The sequence below is a fragment of the Euwallacea similis genome, chromosome 27, assembly GCF_039881205.1.
Source record: "Euwallacea similis isolate ESF13 chromosome 27, ESF131.1, whole genome shotgun sequence".
Classification (NCBI taxonomy): Eukaryota; Metazoa; Arthropoda; class Insecta; order Coleoptera; family Curculionidae; genus Euwallacea; species Euwallacea similis.
This window is the reverse complement of record NC_089635.1, coordinates 2,496,898-2,516,908: the sequence shown is the minus strand read 5'-3', so window position 1 is coordinate 2,516,908 and position 20,011 is coordinate 2,496,898. Positions and strand designations below refer to the sequence as shown.

The 20,011-nt window shown below is 35.3% G+C and overlaps 1 protein-coding gene and 1 non-coding gene across 6 annotated transcripts in view; one reads left to right on the top strand and one right to left on the bottom strand.

Annotated features, from left to right (window-relative positions):
• The window catches only part of LOC136417244 (lachesin-like), a 77,066-nt gene that overhangs the window by 15,788 nt on the left and 41,267 nt on the right, over positions 1-20,011 (top strand). The gene's annotated exons all lie outside the window — the stretch shown is intronic.
• On the bottom strand, positions 14,396-14,501 carry LOC136417344 (U6 spliceosomal RNA). Its single transcript, XR_010752804.1, has one exon. It is a non-coding gene; the product is annotated as a U6 spliceosomal RNA (small nuclear RNA).

Genomic DNA, 20,011 nt, shown 5'->3' with positions numbered 1-20,011 from the left:
GCGTTGCTAATGTTACTTTATGAAAACAAATTTAATTACACTTATACTGTGAGATTATCTAACGTGGAATAAATTCTGGATAATTAAATTTACTCATTTTCTTAGCCGCTGAAATGCCTCAACTAGATATAACCTGTTTTTAGTAGCAAATACTTTTCGAAACTGGACATGAGAATATCGAAGGTGGTGATCATGGTTCAGGTTCTTTTAATGTTTCATCTTATGTTTTCCCAGGTTGAAGACCATTAGTTAAAGACTACTTGACTCTATGGAAAAGTATCAGAAATCCTTGCGTATCTCTAAAAATAATGTCAGAAGAAAAACAAAAAAAGTTCTTATGGGGCTACTTACTTACAAAGTCCCGTGTGTCGTGACGTACCAAGTTATGTCTAAAAATTTTAAATTTCGTTAAGTATTGCTCTTGGAGCAGAAAAAAACCTTTGAAAGTTTAAATGTTGTTTAAAAAATGTAGAGTAAGTGAAAGTGTTTCTAACTGAGAAAATTGCTAAAAAAGTTATAGTTGAAGTATTTCAGCGAAAAAATCCAACAAATTTAATTATTCAGAATTTATTTCAAGTGAGTTATCCTCACTGTATAATAAAACTGAAATGTGACGTGTGGTACTACTGACAGAATTTGAAAGGTCTGTCTAGATTGGATAGAGACGTCTCGCAACTTCACTCTCTATATTGTGAGCCTCAATTCTAAATGTATTGAAGCCGATCTCCTATCGATAAGCGGAATGTATGTCCTTCTCTTATTCTAGATGCGGTTTATCTATTATTTGGAACTGAAGCGATGGGGTTGGGTAATATGGATTCGGTGGAGCGTTGAAACCTGCTGATTTCTAAGTGCCGAAATTAATATCGGTTACTAGTTTGGTAATTTGTCCGCATTTCTGATTGAAATACAATATCTTTGCGGTTGACACAAGGTTTCAACCTCTCTAATGAAATAATAATGAATCGATGCAGCTGCAGAAATTTTGGAATTGAAGACTGGAGAAGAGTTCAGAATGTAAAACATTGTTTTTAGGGGCATACGAGTTTAATTATAAATTCCTAATGTATAAATTCAGAATAAATCGGCTTCTTGAACGGTATAGAAGTAATAATTTTCTTAGCCAATCGAATGATGCTGTCCCTTAGGAAAACATGCACGTAATCCAAAAAAGAGAGCATTTGAGCATAAAAGTAGTGCACTGGACTGAACCCTTATTTTACTTAGTGTTTGCTTCTCTTTTTGCAAGCCCTATTGGATGTTTGTGTACGAGGTTACAGAAATGGCTTGACTCCGCCTGTAAAGCTGGCTCTTTCAAGATAAAAAAGGGAGGCAAACAAACACCGACTGTTGAATGGATAAATATCTATATACCTCTTATAACAATGAAATGTGTTTTCGCTATGCAGAATACCATTATTTAAAATAAAGTAAGTTTTAAAATATTCAGGCGAAACACATCCAAATAAATATAAACACTAAAACATAATTATAATTTTAACACGGAATTCTGCTTAAAACGCAACTCCACTTTTACATAGCTTTTTACACTTAAAAGGAAACGTGAAAGTTTTGAAAACCAGCGGCGGCAGTTGTACGCTGTAACGAAATTACTGTTAACTTCCGTTACAGTCAGGTTCATAGTAAATCGCGATTTCTTAAATCAGCCTGATTGCAGTCGGCAAAGGCAGCTCTTTCCGTCATCTTGTGCCGCCCCGTTACTTTTATAACTACTTGCCAAGACAATGTAATTAAATGGCATCCATTTGTAATTTCGGGGCGGCGTGAGGCGAATGTAAACGGCCGAACATGGAGAAGGTGTGACTGTGCTGCCACTAGGCAATCGGCCCATCGTCCGCTGATAAAAATAAGGACCTGCAGTGTCAATACTCCTCCTAGAATAATTACTTCAAATTGCTCTTAAAATTAAACATTTCGCCTCTGTAGGAAACCTATTAAAGTAGGGAAGTTAAAAATGATGGCGAAACACCTTTAACATCGCCCTGTTGAATGTGAACTTTCAGGTCTTCGTTTCAACATAAAAACTTTCAAATAGATCAATATACAGTATGTCCGGAGTAAGCACTTCCTTAGGTTAAACTTCGATGGTTTTTCGAGTAGACGTGAAGTCGCCACTGCTTCCACTGAGGGAGAAAATAGCTACTCCAAATGAAATATCAGTTCTCGCAACGAACATAATCCATTTCACTTGAACCCAGCAGTAAAAATTGGTGGTCATTGTTAGTGGGTGGTCATTGTAACCAGAAGGTGATTTAAGTAAGAGCAAAGAAACACATAGGGTATATCTCTTGTTACAAAACAATAACAATAAACTTCAGATGGAAAACAATCTATAACAAAATCTAAAAATACGTGTTGCAAAAAACCAAGCTGTGTGCGATCGCAGAGGACGCGACAAGACGGCTGTTGACCGAGATTCCGCCTAATAGCAGCAACTGAAAAGCGTTTGCCGTCGGGCAAAGACTCGCTGCGTTCCTTTACCAGATGTGAGGTCAATGCGGACAGTCACCTAATCGTACTACTTGCTTAATACCGTCTTATAACGTGATTTGTAAGATAAAATGTTTTCTGGCAGACTATAAAGCAAAGTATAGTGTAAAATATAGGGTGTTCCACTTAAAAAATATTCTCGTGTATTTCAGAAGAACAGAAACGGTTGCGAGCATTCCATACCTTCGTTATCCTCTTTATAAGGTACAAAAATACCTCTAGCAGCTTGAAACTAACAAAAATAAATTATAAAATTGGATCTTAAAATATCATCAATCTCCTTCCAATACTATCGTTTCGCTTCAGTCGCCAACTAATTCTCTTTAAGTTCATTGCTAAAATGCCCAGAGTAATTTAATTTTACTTCTAGAATGAATGGTGATTACAATGCAATCAAAAAAGAACATCCAGAAGACCAATTTGTTACCTACCGGGTGATATAATATTGGGACGGCATTTTACTTATCTGGCTCCGTAACGTTCGCAAGCGCTAAATAATGATGAAAAATGTTTTAATTATGCATTCCCATAATATTACAAATTTAAAGCAAAAATTTGTGAACAGTTATCGTCCAAACTAATAATAAATCAACATTTTTATAGTCCACAGCTTTTATTAAAAGCCATTAGTTTGGTGGCCTGTATTTCTGCCCTCGGATACTCGGATATCAGAATGGGAGTGTGGATTTACGGGGAGCAAATGAGTAAATATCTCTGCACGATGGATGTCACGCCACATTTTATCCTACTTTTTATTGTCTGTCCTACTTTTCGTTAAGTGTCGCCACTTTAAATTCTTGAATTCGGATTACGCTGCCTTCTCGGATGCTCAGCTTGAATTATTTTTACACATGCCTTTAAAAGCTTAGCTACTAAAACCCACAACTACTTAATTGTAATTAAACTAGTATCATTAGTGAAATATTACCTCGTAGGAATACAACTCCTCACCGCAAAACAAGGGATGTATTGCTAGCATGCTACCCTAGTCAACGTGCTCGTTCATCTTAACGCCAATAACGTATTCCTTTATTTGAAGACAGCTTACGGCAGCAGAATTGATTTCGTGTAAATCTCTTCGCTGACCCTTTGTACAATAGTCCAGTCAAATTGTTTTATTTGCCAAAGAAGTAAAGAGCCTCTAGACCTGAATTTGAAACGAAGTAGAAAGCGTACCTTTTTGGATTTGGTATTTGAGGTCTTCCAGCTTCTTTCGTAGATACTTAAGCCGCGGATTTCGTGCTTAAGAAGAGAATTACTGAGTTGTGTATTGAAAAATTACCAGGGCCTTAAAATTGCACAACATTTTTTAAGTCCCCTTCAGTACGGCCCTGATTTTGCTCCTCGCCAAATGACTACTAATTTCAACTACTCTCCGAAATTTCGGATATAAACACTTCATTGGCGTATCCATTTTTTTAGAAGAACAAAGGATTTTTTGAAATTTGTGCATAGTGAATTAGGCAAAAAAAAACTTACATCGGCAAAATAGGTACCAGAAGGGCGCACATACAGTAGATACATACATATTTACAAGACAATATAAAAATTATATAAAAATCGGGAATGCATCTCATTTGAAAACTAAAATTAACTCCGGCTTCGGCGCTGACTTAAAAGTGTAGAAATTTTCATTCAATTTGCACTGGGGTTGCATTCATCATTTGAAACCTGCAAAATATTCTCCAATTAATAGCGACTCAAGAGAGCCATACCACAGTTAAAATAGCAAACTATATGAGAAGTAAAGCCTGCGCGGACGTGCGTTATCCAAAACACAGCCTGCCAACTACAATAATAGCAAAATTAAGGTCTCATTAAGTGGGACGTCAATGAGGCATTAATGAGTGAGTGTAAGGTTCGAAACTTCCTCCCCACCTTCAGCTGACTATCATTCTCGCTTTGCATGCCACTGACAGGCATCATTTTCGGAGTGCTAATAAAGAGTTTTTTTGAATATCGAGCCGCATAGTTTCGGGGCGACAAGCAGGAGAGGGCCTAGCCCCATCAGATAGTACACATTATTGGTGTTGACAGCATCACTGCGGTCATTTATAAGAGCAAGGTCAATTAGATGTACACGACTTGCCCTGCGGATGATAGCTGATGCAAAGTGACAGTTTTGAGTTTTGTCAAGTGCCTTAGTGCCCTCAATGGGGCGGGATGAATAATTTCTAGCAGGAAGTTTTTATTTTTCTTGGCCTCCTTCATATTAATTTATCCCGGTCTAGGATAGAGTTGAGAAAAAGCTCTGTTTTTCTTATTTTGAAAGGTGTTTAACAGCACTCGTTGATGTAAGCAACGTACGTTTTGCCGCTTTAGAAAACAAAAACCGTAATGTAAAGAGTTAATTTAAAAAATCATTACTTACGCAAAAATTAAAAATCGCATTTCCTCAGTTTCCCATCTGGCTAAAAGGGACGTAAACGAGGCTTGATGTTCAACGAGTACATTGTTGGTTCAGGTTCAGCTCTTGCAAGGGGGTAAATAGTGAACGCGAAAAAGTTTGTCGCATTCTGAAAAACACATATAATAGAAATCTGAGAGCTGTTAAAGCTGTACATAAATCATAAAACCACAATGCTTTAGGTTTATTGTTGCAAGCTCGGTAGTTTTAGTGGCGCGAAGGAAAAAAGGCTCGAATGGAAATAAAAATAGGGAAGTGGGGAAAATAAGAGAGCTGGTGGTGTTGAATGACTATCGGGGTGGTTACATTATGCAGACGCATGTACGGTCCTATCTTAAGAAAACAAGCAAGGTTGCTTGTCATATGAAGCAATCGTACGGGGATAAACGATTTCGATAGCCTCTCTAAAAATTATAGGTTTCTCTAGGAAACTTACGATTTTCACATTTCATATATTTTTACGTCGCCTCGATGGGTTTAAAGTCCTTTTTAAAGCGAGCCAGTTATGGTTTATGTTTATAAGATCCCGCAAAAATTGCTTCTGTGCAATTTATCTCCCCTTAGACAAACTTAACATAATACATTTTTAGAACAGTTACAATAATTTACATCTTCTCACTGTCAATTTTAGTAAATTGAAATGATTTTCATTGAAGGCACATTCCATTTTAAAAGTTAAAACCCTACGTCTTACTTCTACACATAATCTCCACTAAAAATATAAACATATTGCAGCATTTAGAAGATGAAGAGAAATGAGGTTCCGAGCAGGATAAATTTAATATTGGAATATTTTGCGAAGCTATGGAGAAACAAAATTAAAAATCCAACTATATTAAAGAACAAAGTGGACAAAATTCAATTTTATTGGAGGGCGTATATGCGGCGCATACTTCATTGAGAATTGGAAAGTTCTATCAACAGTCTTTAAACGTGCATTAGTGACTAATGACAGTACAATATAAATGTTATTACCTTAATAGGTATTGGTAGGCTAGAAACTTTAAGAATCTTGACAATTGTTTTTAGAACCGGGCAGTTTGCTTACAGACGTTTCGATTTTGAGATATACTTTTAGATGCAAAATTGACCTTAAACTAGGTATTTCATTGCCATTGTTCCCGATCAAATTCACACGGTAGTTCCAAAGTGCAAAATTTATTTTTTTTTGCATAATTTTGGAAGTAATTTGACCATTGCCACAGAGAAAACGAATTATGTGCTCTCCAAAACTTCACGTCCTCCAAAAAACAAAAAAAAAAGAATAAAATAAAATTTTAAACTTCAAAATCATCTACCTTAGTGCAAAAATATTTTCTATGTTCCCGTGAATTTATTATCACATTTTCGGCCCTACAATACGCCAACAAATTACAGCTTTCCAGTTCTGGAACACTCTGAACAAGGAGACAAACTATTCTTGGAAAATTGAGACAAATTTAAAACTACAACAATATACCGGGCGTTCCACTTAAAATACTCATGATACCATCGGTTTCGCGAACAACTAGCATTTGTAAATTCACTTTTATTAGTTAGAGTGTTGGAAGGAAACACTGAAAGAAAAAGCATTCTTCGTCATGATTCAGCAGTTGTTGGGTTGTTCTGGTTTTTTACTAACACAAATTTTATTTTTTAGAACTAAACGATTTACATTGAAATAAGAGAATGAATGGGTGAAACGCTCTACTTTATCTAACTTGAAAGGTGAGCAGCAAAAGAAAATGGTGTTGGTTCGCGCGCTATTTATTAATTAGAGTAATGTATGAACTGTATGAACTCTGGTCGGGTTGTAAACTTGGATATTCCAACCAGATCCATCCTATTGATGTTGCGAAACGTTTTACCTTCCTTTCTGTCTATATATGCTTTTCCATGCTCATAGTCGTATCGCTTTCTATCTGCATTTAGATTTGCTGCCTAATTAGTTAACGTAATCTCCTATAAACATCGCTGTAGCTTAATTTCTGTTTAGATTTATCATGTCATTACATTTCTATAGTAGAATTAGACGGTTTAAGCGGGAGGTGAAGAAGAAAATGTATAGAGCGCCACTGTGTAAAGCTATGTGTTAATGAAAACTTCCCTCGCCTCACTCGAGTACGGGGTGACTAAGATTCATTGACAACGTCCATATCTTTTCCTGACTTCGGGATTTGGCTCGTCCAGAGTGTTCCCCCTAAAGCTGATTTTAAATGTTTCGTTTCATTGGACTCTACTGTAGCCATTACGACTTCTTGTTTAGGCCAGTTAAGTTTTTGCGCTCGTTCCTTATTGAACTTTTTCTGAATAGGTTTAAACGCACGAAGAAGCTAAATCTAATTCGTCGGAGTAAAGTAAAAGCTATTTCCTAGTCACCAAATACGCTGAAAAGGGATAGTACACTTCTGAGGAGTAGGGAAGTTGCTTAAATGTTTCTCTAAGTTACCGCCGCTCGCAAAGCAGAAATATATATCTTTTGCCCTGGGCCCTTTACCAATCCAATTAAATCTAAAATACATGGAGGTAGTGGAATGTTTTCATTATAACTAAGCTACACCACTTATTCACGTTTATCACTTTCTGCGCTTAATTTATATTGATTTGATCGCTTGTACAGTGGCAACGTGTGGGTTATTGATCTGAATGAAATGGAAGAGCTTTACGCTTACAAATAATATTCAAAATATTCATTTGTAATAAAAAGCGATGCGAAAACGATCATTTACTGCGTGAAAAATTAGTCCAGGTTTGTCGTACGGGCGCACTTTAGAGGTTACATAAGCCCGCCCTTACAGTCGCAGGGCGGTTTCCTGCATCAAATAAAATTAATTAAAGTCAGTTACTACAGCAGAATTCGTTTTTCCCTTGAAAGATATTTGTTCATGTGAAGCGGAGTTTTTTCTAAAAAAATTTAAGTATTTCTTATACTTTTGGCAAGGGTTCATCGTAGGCCCCAAACAAGGAAGAAAGGGATCATGGCAAATTACGAAGTGAAATTTGTAGTTACGTAGTTTTATTCGGAGTTTGAAGGATAAAGGAGTAAAGTTGTGGAGAGTGCGAACTGTGGAACTTATGCCAAATCCTGCCGAATAGGAGGTTTAGGAAAGTAATTACTGTTTCTGCATATAAAGTGAAATTTATAGTGTTAGTACTATTGTGTCAGCGTAGCATTATAAGTTCAAGTGATGTATATAAATAATAATAAATGTAAAATTAGGTATGCACATACTTAGCCACCGCTCTTCATCTTCCTTCCTGCCACACATTTTCTTAAATTTCTAAGATTGGCATTCATATATTTATTATTTTATTCACGAGTTACTTGTGTAGTATATAATATGTTTACTTTTTCGTATAGAAACCGCAAACCTGGGTAGCAACACTTTTTACGTGAGTATAACCGAAAATGATTGATATTTTTCATTTATTTTTATCTCCTAAATACCTTCACCGGATTTATGGGATGGTCAATTTCTTATGACATGGACGCCGAAACTGTACATCATGTTGAACTTACGCTAAATAAATCTTTATTTTGGTGTGTATTTTATCGGATTTCAGAGCCATTAAGGTTCTTTCCGAACGCAAGCAGAAATTAAACATTAGATCTAGAAAACACTTTCTTCATCTGGTACTGAACGTTTATGATACTATTGCAAAGATTTTTGATAAATCTATAGGGTGTCCCAAATTTATTTAGACACTGAAGCTCGTCGCCCCTGCGAATACTAGAAATAGTGGAATATTTTCATTATAACTAAGTTTCACCACTTATCAATGTGTGTCACTCTCCGTGTTTAACTGATATTGATTTGATCGCTTGTGCGGTGGCAACGTCTGGGGAATTGATCTGATTGAAATACTAATGCTCTAAATCTACAAGTAATATTCAAAATATCCACATGTAGCCAAAAGCGATACGAATATTATCATTTATTACATGGTAACATAGGAAATAATCAAGGGAATAACTTACCAAATTTGCCATTGAAAGCTTTTAGCAATATTGGTACCAGATCATTAGCAAATGCATCTCGTGCAACGAAAACTATTGTTTTATATAACCCACATGTAATAAAACTTAAGTGCTTGGCTCTTGCACGGTCAAACTACGAAAAGACCAATATTTTTCGAATCTGCACTATTATGCAATGTCCAACTAAATGAAGTGTCACTATAATGGCCCAGCAAGCGATAACATTGTAAATCGAAAATTGCCATATGCGGTCACAAAATAATTCAAATTTGAATTGACAAAACTTGGCTGCGGAAAGAGGAGGATATAGATAGCTTAGTTCTGTCAGGCTAAAAACCTGCCAACCTACTGGTCCAATGAAATTCTCGGTATTAATGTGTCCATTCGTTTCATTTATTAATTAATTCGTTTTTACCTACGATTTTGTTTTGAACTGAACTTGTCAGATTAGTCCCATAGTGATTTCAATTAACGATCAACATTTAGACGATAATAATAATACTCTCGCTAATGGAAATTGGTGTGACATTGCCGATTTGGATGAAGCTTTTTACGATATATTTTTCAGTTGGTTTTTCTATAAAATACCTGGTTTTCGATCGTTAATTTTGCTTGCAACTAAATTGCTGGCTAAAGTAAACGGGACAAATTACGATATTGTAAACATGAGATGAAAAAAATTATTTGCACTATTCAATGGTTTATAACGCAAATTTGTTCAGAAACGTTGGATTAAGACACTGTTGCTCAGTTGCGCTAACTCATAAAACAAGCGGGAACCCAATAAAATACGATTATGTTAACATGATGCTTTAAGCAGGTTATTCGTATAAAGAAAACATGATTAAATTAGTTCCAGAAAAGAAACACTTTGTGGAATTGCTGGGAACGTTATGGAGAGCGTTGCTACATATTCTTTTGTTGAGAGGTGAAATTAAGGTTAGGCACAAGCTTAGTGCTTTGCTGACCGTATAAATAAATATGCCAGGTCTGATTGGATTAAACATCAGAAAAAATAAGCTCCTCGCAAATTGTCTGAATATTCGACCGGATTTCCTCCCCAATGTGATTCCTGAGAACGCTGAGCAAAACTTTGTTTCAAATTGTAAGTGAATCCCGTATGTCTATTTTTATAGTTAATAAAATTGGAAACACCACTGGCAAAGGTGACTTTAAAACTTTATTTTTGGGATGGTCTTTGAGTTAAATTTATCCTAAAAGGTGGGACGTTACAAGAATAGACACATCAATCCAGAAGTTTAATTTCATTTCCTCATTTTAAACAGACGAGTACATTTTATACAAACATCATTTACAAGAAATAATAACGCGAGGCAAGCTTTTTGTAAAAGGCAGAAACCATCTGACTAGAATCATGTTTGAAGCTATGAAACCTGAAAGCAACAACAGTAGTATTGCACATTTCATTTTTAGGTTTATTGCTTCAAGTTTGAAACAATATCTTTTGCAACAAGGAAAATGAAATATACTGCACCAGGATTTGCATATCCCAAAAAGTAAAAGCGCATGAAAAATTCCTACCTGTTTTAATTAAAGGGTATTTTATAGGAGGAATTTACGGTTTTGTTTAGTCTCCTCTAGAGGTTTATCTTTTCATTAGGTCTCTTGCGTTCATATTTAAATGCGTCATAAGTTTGTGTTAAAGAATTAGATGGAATATTGTTGTCGTAGCCACAATGCCTATTTATAATCCCTATGGAACTTGTCATAGAAATAATGACGTTCTGTTGAGGGTTTTAATCCCAGACTTTAAACGTTATCCCATTGAAGCATGGCGGTCGCCCTGTATAGTTTGGAAATGCCTTCTATCATTTTACTCAAACTCGATTTACTTTATCCATTGTTTTTGCAGCCCTACAGCGAGGGTGTGTGAAGAATCGTTCAAATTCGATTAAATTTAATCGTAACTTTTTGATGAGCAGCAATTTAATAATTTCTCTTTTTATTAGAAGAGGACAAGTTCGTGTTTCCAAAATATCTTCCCATAACTTCGAATTTCGATCCGTTTTGCAGTAATTCCACACTTTTATAATTAGAGTCGCACTGTCAGTCTTAATTTTGATTAACCTGTAGCTAAATACCAAATTGTTTTTCAGCTTTGACCAATTATTAAATAAACGTAATTAGTTTTCATTCGGTTATAAATGTATGTAAACGCAAACTGGACTGAAATCAATCTTGCAAAGTGAGTTGTATAAAAATTTTAAATAACAAAAAAGTTCTACGGAATAGTTCCTTCAAATCTTAAGTTGTAAGCTAATGCGCAGAGTATGATCTTATGTACTACGGCTTGTGGAAGTAATTAAAAAAAAATTATAGCAAATGGATTGAACATGGAAGATTCTGTTGTCCGGTGCATTAGGTAAAGGTCAATCGTAAGTTGAACATCGGGAGCTTACGGTCACATAAGCTACGTGCTCTTGGAGTACTGGACATGATGTGTAATGCCAAGTACCCATGGCGTAAGGTCCAGGAGACGTCTCTCGTAGAAGTTTCGTAAGTACTCCTTCAAGTGGCCTCCTTGGATTAGTTAGAGCCTGCACCCTACTCCTGGAACAAATTCGCAATAGCTCTGGTGAAGAAGTAGCGATGAAATCAGTTTGCGAAGGCAGCTGTCCATGGACGTCAGCTTAGTTTTTTCAATGATGACTCGATGGGAGGGAGGAAATTTATTTTTTCCCCGAAACAGTTATTTTTCCGATTCCAAAAACGTATAGTCTTATGGTTGAATATACTGGCTGTTAAAATACGCATTATCAACACGTTCTGTACAGAGAAAAACTGCTCATCCACATTTAGCGGAAATCCACACGATTATAATCTTTTGGTTCAAAATGTTGTTGTTTGTCAAACTTTGAGGGCTTATACTTATTTAATTTTAATTAACAAAAATGGTTAATGCTGAGCATATTTCAGTTCAAAGAAGCTTTCTTTAGAGAGTTTTCTGGAGTTCGTTAAAAATACAATGCTATATCTTGTAGGTTGTCTTCAATTAAAACATTTATGGATTTAATTATTCTTCTTTATATTTGAACACTCCATGCTGTTGGAAATCTCTTTAAATCCCCTGAAATATCGTTTTTTCCGAACATTTTCGTGGAAACTTCCGCAAATGAAACCATAATGCCATAGACAATGTTTTTTTAGTTCCTACATTACATTTATATAGTGTTAATCTTTCGGGCTCATTTACGGTTAAGGGCGTACATGTCATTTGGACCGTACATTCATTCAATTATTTATCCGCCAACATCTCCTATTTAACTGCAGGTAGATTTTAAGATGAAGGTTCGCAATGGGTCTTCATTAAGCGGAGTTCATTAAGGCTTAAGTTTTTGGCTAAACTTGTGGTCTGTACCGCTGCCTAACTAGAGGAATTCCGGAGTGGAAATTGGCCATGTTTAACCGGGAAATTGATGTATATTGAAATCATGGTTAGATGTATGAAATGCAGTTATAAAGTAATATCAAAAACCGCATTCCCCCTCGACCAACAGAAAACAAGCCGGAGGAGAAATTAGGTTTATTCAAGTAATATCTAACGCTAGGATCGTGGTAAAATATTTATTAATCCATAGGCTTGCGAGTGTAAGCAAACCGGCCTGTGAACACTCAACATCAATCGGCGGGATTCGTTTGAAATGTAGAGATTTCCATTTATATATATAGCCCTCCCATACGGTTTATATACATCCACTCTAATTAATAAATGGCAGTCTCGCACATAAGATGATTAAAGCTATCACTCTGTTTGCTGGGATCGACTTTCTGCGATAGATGGCCGTTTTTATTATTTAATGGCTCCAGTTAGTCACTATTCAATACCTATAGTTAGGACAATCATCAATCTTTCATCTGCAGAAAATGTTCATGTTTTCCACTCCGCCCCTAAGAAAATTTTAAGTGTTATCTGCTCGGCCTCTGCAAGTCATTTCGTTTTATTTAAAAAAGCCTCCCTTTCGTCCTTTTGTACTATCTGTTGACGTAAATGTATTCCGTGCCCTTCTTACGATTATTAACGATAGGAAAATGACTTATTGTGAATTATCCCTTAGGGCAAAGCTTAATTACACCACCTGATATAATTTATTTGCACTAGCACACAATTTTATTTGATTAAACACCCGTACCCTTCACGCCCCTTTTTAATAGTTATGAAGTAAGGGTGACCTCATGTTAGTGCGAAACTAAATGTTATCTCTTGCATACTAATACGTTTCTAAGGGAAGTTCGGAAGCGTGTGCCCTGTGAAGTTTGTCTCCGTATTATGTGACAGATTGAGAAGTTATCGAGATTTAACCATATTCTGATTAATAGGCAAATTCCGCTATACTAAAGCTAATGTATGTGAAATTGTTGGAAATTGTTTTTCTGTAAGATTTCTTGATGATCACTGTAGCGTTTTCCTTCGACTATTTCTACCAACAATCTTTTCCAAAACCACATCCCTTATGCAGGGTGTATCTAAAAGGTTCTTATAACGCTCTACTATAGGCAGCTGAAATCAAAATAAAACCATTTAACCATATTTGCCTTAGTCTATAAGTTGATAATGTAAAAAGCTACAGGGTGACAAAGTTGAAATGTAAAATTCAATTTTTAGCCATAATTATTAAACGGTAGAAGGAAAACTCATGAAATTTTCTACAAGATGGTTTTTCAGGACGACGAGTTCATATCTGAAAACAAAATTTATGTAAATCGCAGAGGGCGCCACACCATACATGAGGTACTTGTTTACGCCCTTTACGCTTTTTTGTGTGTAACAGTAAACCACTTTTGGGTAAAAAAACGTATTTGCGCTGTATTTTTGTTTAAAAATGTATACCTTAATCAAGTCGCTAACTACAACCATTTTCGAGAGAAACGCTTGTAAAGTATTATATTGTTGTATATATATATATATATATATATATATTGTAAAGTATTATACAAAAAATGCATAACTTTTTCAGTTTCAGGTACCAACTATTTTTAGTTGCCAAGAAAGTATCATTAATTGATAATATATTATTAATATTGTTATTATTTAGTTTTATTCGTCGCATTAATCTTTGTACGCGTGTAAATGGTGGGCATTTTAAATAGTTGCTTAAGTAATTTAGTAAGTAGCTTTTTATTTAGCTCGGTAACTATTAACTTTTGGTGTTCGGTAACACTATCATGATATTGGATTTTTTGTTTTTTTTTAAACTGTAATGAATAGTTGACAACCTAAATAGTAGAATTATGAAGAAAAAATGTGGAATATTGTGTTTTAAAAAATTAATAATAATAAAAATTTGACTATTTTGTGCTATTTTTGAAGCTTAACTTTCATTGACAATATTGTATCATTGCACATTGTATCATTCTTCGTTATTATACTGTTTAATTCAGTAATGTTCTTAATTCCCACTGCAAATATAATCTTTTATAACAATATAAATAAGTGAATACTTTTGTGGGGCTATAAGATTAGATTAGGTTAGGTTATGGTAGGTTAGGTTAGATTTTTCACAACCTTAGATTAAGTTAGGTTAGGTTAGTGTCATCCTTGAGCAGGGGCCATGCTAATTTGTGTATCGTTCCAATTTTTGGTATATGTACCATTGAAACGAGTACAACCTAACATAACCAAACATACACCTATATTACGTTTTGTTTACCCCACCTAGGACCCCAATTCACTCCACAAGTCCTGAAAGGCACTTTACCTATTGCAAATGAAAGTTAGGTCTCAAAAATAGCACAAAATTGTCAATTTTTTATTATTATTATTTTTTTAAGTATAATATTCCGCATTTTTTTCTTCATAATTCTTCTATTTAGGACGTTTACTATTCAATACAATAAAAAAAACAGTTTTAATCCAATGTCATGATAGTGTTACGTCTCCACCACTAAAATAAATATGGTTAAATCTTTTTATTTTGATCTCAGCTACCTATGGTAGAGTGTTGTAAATACCTTTTAGAGACACCCTGTAGTATGACCCCTGTTCACGGACCATTCTGTTCACATATCACGATTGATTTAATATTGATTTTAGTTTATTTGTCAGTTAAACTGAAGCGCCCCTGCCCTTACCTTTCGAAAGTGATGTTCTTAATCTAAATAAAGAAGCAGCAGAAAACACTAAATCGTCCATAGCTGAAAGGGGGATGTAAGAAGATAAAAGCGAAATAAACGAATATAATAGATTTATTTTAAATAAAAAACCTTAAAGATAAATTTCCCTTTTGATGTTGCATAATTCAGTCATTATTCATTTGATCTCACTTTATCATCACTTCTTTGGTGTGGGCTCAAATTTGATATAAAACCATAATACTAACCCATCAGCTTAAAAAAGGATAAGGTCAATAAAAAGAATGTAATGGCGGATTTTTACTTGACGATTGATGCAGGATCGGACTTGAAGGGACCTCCTCATTTATAACTCGAATAGAATGAGAGTCCTATGAATTTATTAAGAGTTAGCGGAAGCTGCAAACAGAGAAGGAATATTATCGGTTGTGGAGGAAGGAAATTGAAATATTTCCCACCGTCCAATAAAAATATAATGTAACGACGGTTAACGTAAAATAAAATGGAACTAAAGTCTGCAAATTTCAGATAAGGTTCTTTCAAATTGCGATCATCAGCATAATCCTGGCATAAGCTATAAATCATTACCCTATCACGGATGTCATATATTACGTTGAGAAAGCATTTAATTAAAAGTTTCATTGTTTTGGAGTAGAGAGGTTTATAAAAATAACCCTCGCAGATTGTGTTATACATCTAACATTTATCTAGTCGCATTGATTTATAACAGGCATTTCCTTACCAGCTACCTAATAATATTAAGCGTGAATCAGTTGAAGTCAAAAAACTTGGAGTTGCCATTAGTTGCCTTTAGTTCCCGAAATAAGCGGTTATTTTGATTCTGTTTGTGACTTCGAAAGTGCTTTTCAATGATGGTGCTTACCCTGCATTGTTGATGTTCACAGCTTTTAGTGAGGTAGTGCCTGGTATGACAGGTGGTTCTAGTGCTTGAGTCTGTTCATTCCCATTGACGACGGTCATTACTCACCAAATCTCTTATTCATCGCTTTAAAGCACCATGACTATTGATCGAAAAGCTAATCCCTGAAGTTCCTGGCCAACTGGTGACGGGTAACGCAATGTCCTTAATGGAATTTCTGCATAACTTCCTCTACATTTAAGAGTAATTTTCGACTGAAAACTGGTTTCGATGTCACTTTTTAATTTGAGGAACTTTAAGGGGTATGCCGGTATCACACAGTTTATATGACAGCAATTTCCTCAAAATTTCGTAGAGATAGAAGAAGTGTTTAAATATGAAACTAGCTATATGGAGGCAGAAGCAAAGGGTGATCACTAAAAAATCTCCAATAGCTTTGAAATATCAGAGATACGTCTTGTATAAATTCATCTATTAACTGCTATGAGTCAGATGTTTGATGATGAATATCAAACGGATTAATCAACTCAATACGTTTACGGGTCACAGCTAACTTCGGGGTCTTTTTGTGACCCGTTATAAGCTGAACATAATTTTAAACACACGGGGTGTCGTAAAAAAGTACTTCGAGATTTTTTTGTCATCGAGATTAATTAATTTTTATCCCCTATTTATTGTTGCATTTTTAGACTCTCCGTAAATTTTTAAGTTTGTTTCATTTAAAGATCCCTATTCCCATTTTCCGTTGTTATTGAAATATCGTCATTTGAAATGTGGCACTTTTGCACTTTTAACAGTTTCCGAACGGCTTCAGTTATGGAAAAATTGCTTTTATATTCCTATCTTAATGTTTCAAGGCAAATTTGAATAGCAAATTTAACGTGTGCCAAAAAGGTGTCTAAAAACTGAGATAGGAATGGAAAAGCCATTTTGTCGTAACTCAAACCGTTCAGGATTTACGAGTGTCGGAATGCAAAAAATTTGATATCTTAAACGTCGATATTTCGAAAACAGTTGAAAATAATAGAAAAATAATAGAGAATTGGTAAGCAATTTGCGAGGAATCCAAAAAACTTACAGATGGTTTCGTTTAATGTTAAAAAAGTTTGAATTTTTTAGCATGTTGGATTTTTTTTTTTTAGATTTATCGCAACTAAATTTCGCTAGATACACGGCGAAGAAACAAAGAATATGAGCTGAAGAAGTCGACAACGAAATTAAAAATCTAAAGCTCAAAGTTTTGACTTTTGCTCTATTTTCTTGTCTTACCTCCTTTTTTCCTTACTTTAATTGGTATTTTTACTTCATTTCACACTTGGTCTCCCCTGAACTACCATATTTTGCTAATTATTATCACACATTTTTCGTTGTATTGTTTAAATCAGTACCTCCAAATAATTAACTTAATTCGTCCAGAGCACTGTTCCAGTAAATCCATGCAAGTCTTGGGAGATATAAAGGGTTGTATGACATTATCACAAAAATATTTCATGTTACGTTGACAAAGTTGACACAGCATATCAATTATCTAGCCTAAAATAACCATAAGGTACGTTTAATAAAGGAGAGTTTTAAGATTATATCCCCTTCAGAAGAAATAATTTGAAGGAAATGAAACAAATGGGATCCTCATGAGCGTGTACGGACCCTGGCGTGTAAAATTCTCTTTCACCCGCTAAGGAACTTGGATGTTCAGCAATTTAGACTATATTTCTCTTCCCTTCCTCTGACGTTAATCGACTTCTCGGCTTCTGAACGGACACGACGAAAAGATCTTTCTTTCCCCTTTCCATCCCGGTGGCCCTTTTTACCATTCCTATAATGCTACAGTTCCTTTTATGGATTGTTCTTTTCAATTTCTGTTTACGCTACCATAGAAGCAATTATTCATTATTTTCTTAATCTGTTTGTTCGATTTCGCTTCAGTGGCGTAACTACAAACTTCCAAAACTTCACGCAAATTCTAATTTTACGCCTTAATGAGCAAGGCGATAAATTTTCTCCTGGAAATAGTTGCATCTCATTTGTGTGCCAGTACTTCGAGCCACACGGTAACACATTGGAGATACATTCGTAAAAAATTAGCGTAAGGTGATTGTAGTTAATATAATTGTAAAAATAAAGAAGGTTAGGAAGAAGAAAAGAGATTAATAATAAAGTTTTTCGAATTTCAAAAGATAGTCGTTTAAAAATTTTAAAAAACGCGATAGAGATGAAAACGACCATTTATCACATCTTGGGTCATATTTTGCACAATTAATTTTCACACGTTACCATGATAAATTAAAGCCGTATGCCAAACTATTTATGTATGGGTAGTCATATAAAAATCATACATATGTGAATGCAACGACATCTCTCTGCAGCTTAGTGAAATTTCATACAAACCTTTGCGTATCGTGGAAGTTTCTAGGGAAAATTTGACTGCAAAAAATATCTACATTACGGTTGGACATTCTCAAGAGGACTTCTGTAAGTAGGCTCAAATATTTCTCTATTTTTTGCTGTTTTTTGATGATAAATATATCCGCACCATATTTTCATTTATTTTTCGTTTATTTCAGGAAATGGATCCAAAAAACATTTTATGATATAAAAGATGAGCCAATGGATATATCAGATGGTAGTGACGAGGAGAGACACTCGGATAATGATGAACCGCCTATTATATTGGCCCCAGAGCCAAAATCCAGTGTGCAGTATTTCTTTGTTGGAGCAAAGACAAAAACTTCTTTTTTCAAGGTTCCTGCGGAATAAAACTTCTTGTTAATCAAAATAATGAAAACCTGTAGTTGCTTGATTTGTTTAGGATAAATATTTTTAGAGCATTTTTTTAGAAAAAAGAGAAAACCGTGCAGGAAGGCGTTAAGTACGCGAACAACAGTTATGATACTTTAGCAGTGATAGTGTTAAGATCCTCGCCGGATTCCCTTCCGCTTTAGATCTTTTACCTGAGTCTTAAAAGTAGAGCAAAACGGAAGAAGGGCACTTCCTGACAATGTAACATTTTTGTGTACAACAGCTAGCATTATGCCTCATCCCTTTGAGGTATTTATCGTATACATTAAAGAGCGAGAGCGGGGTATATGGTTAAGACTCGCCAAGATAATAGGTCCCTTCCGGAATGTAATATGCGAATTATACTTTGTCCCGTAAATCTCTCGCAGGCTGTAAAGACACTATTAACTCGGAAGCAGCCAGATAACATTATAAATGTGTAAGGCATATCTCTGGAAAGACTGATGCAGACAGGTCATCGTTTAGTGGTGCCCTTTTTTGCGCCGACCATCTAGTCTCTGCAACTCGCCTTCATAACTATAAAATGTCTGATAGATATTTTTTTAATGCACAAAAGAATGGTGAATCATATAAGCTACGGTTATGAAAACTCAGTAAATCGAGGTTAAAGTCCGAGCGACAGGTTCAAGAAGTCGTTTTTAACTGAGCATCTTATGACAGACGTAGAAGAAAACTGGGGCAACTAGTTAAGAGATGTAGCTACATACTCAGTTAAAGAACGGTTGCTCTGTTAATTTACTTCGTTGCGGCGCACTGATGGAATGTCACATCAGGAAATTGAGAAAGTATTGTAATGGAACACCCTGACACTGTCTGAGTGACAGGCGGGGTCCTTTTATCAGTCGCGACTGCTCTGAAACCTTGCAGTTCCTCTAAAATACAATTTTTTAAAAAATGTGTGCCCTCAAAGTTTGCCGGACTCTTCAGTGGTGCGAGCTAATTTTAATTAAGTATACTCGACGCGTCAAACAGCTAATTTATTTTTTTGCAAATCGATATTTCGGAAGTTAATTAAACGGAGATGAGTACGGTTTGTCTGGGTGTCAGTTCATTTGACGTCCATTTAATTCTAGATAAGTATTTTTGTTAGTGGAACTTTTAAGCTTTGAACAGGGCCACGGACAGGTAAGGTATTTGCGGAATTCTTCTCTTCTTATAACCTCAATTAAGTGAACATGTGCTTTGATAAGGGCCCAATTAATGAATTCATGTCGATCTTTCCCAGAGTTGCTGGTCCTTGCTATACAAAACTTTCTATACTATAGCATGACACACATATCACTCATATATATTTTCTAAATCTTTAATCGAATAATACGAAGAGGATTGTTACGTTTTTAATGTGCGCATGTCCCTCTCCGCCATT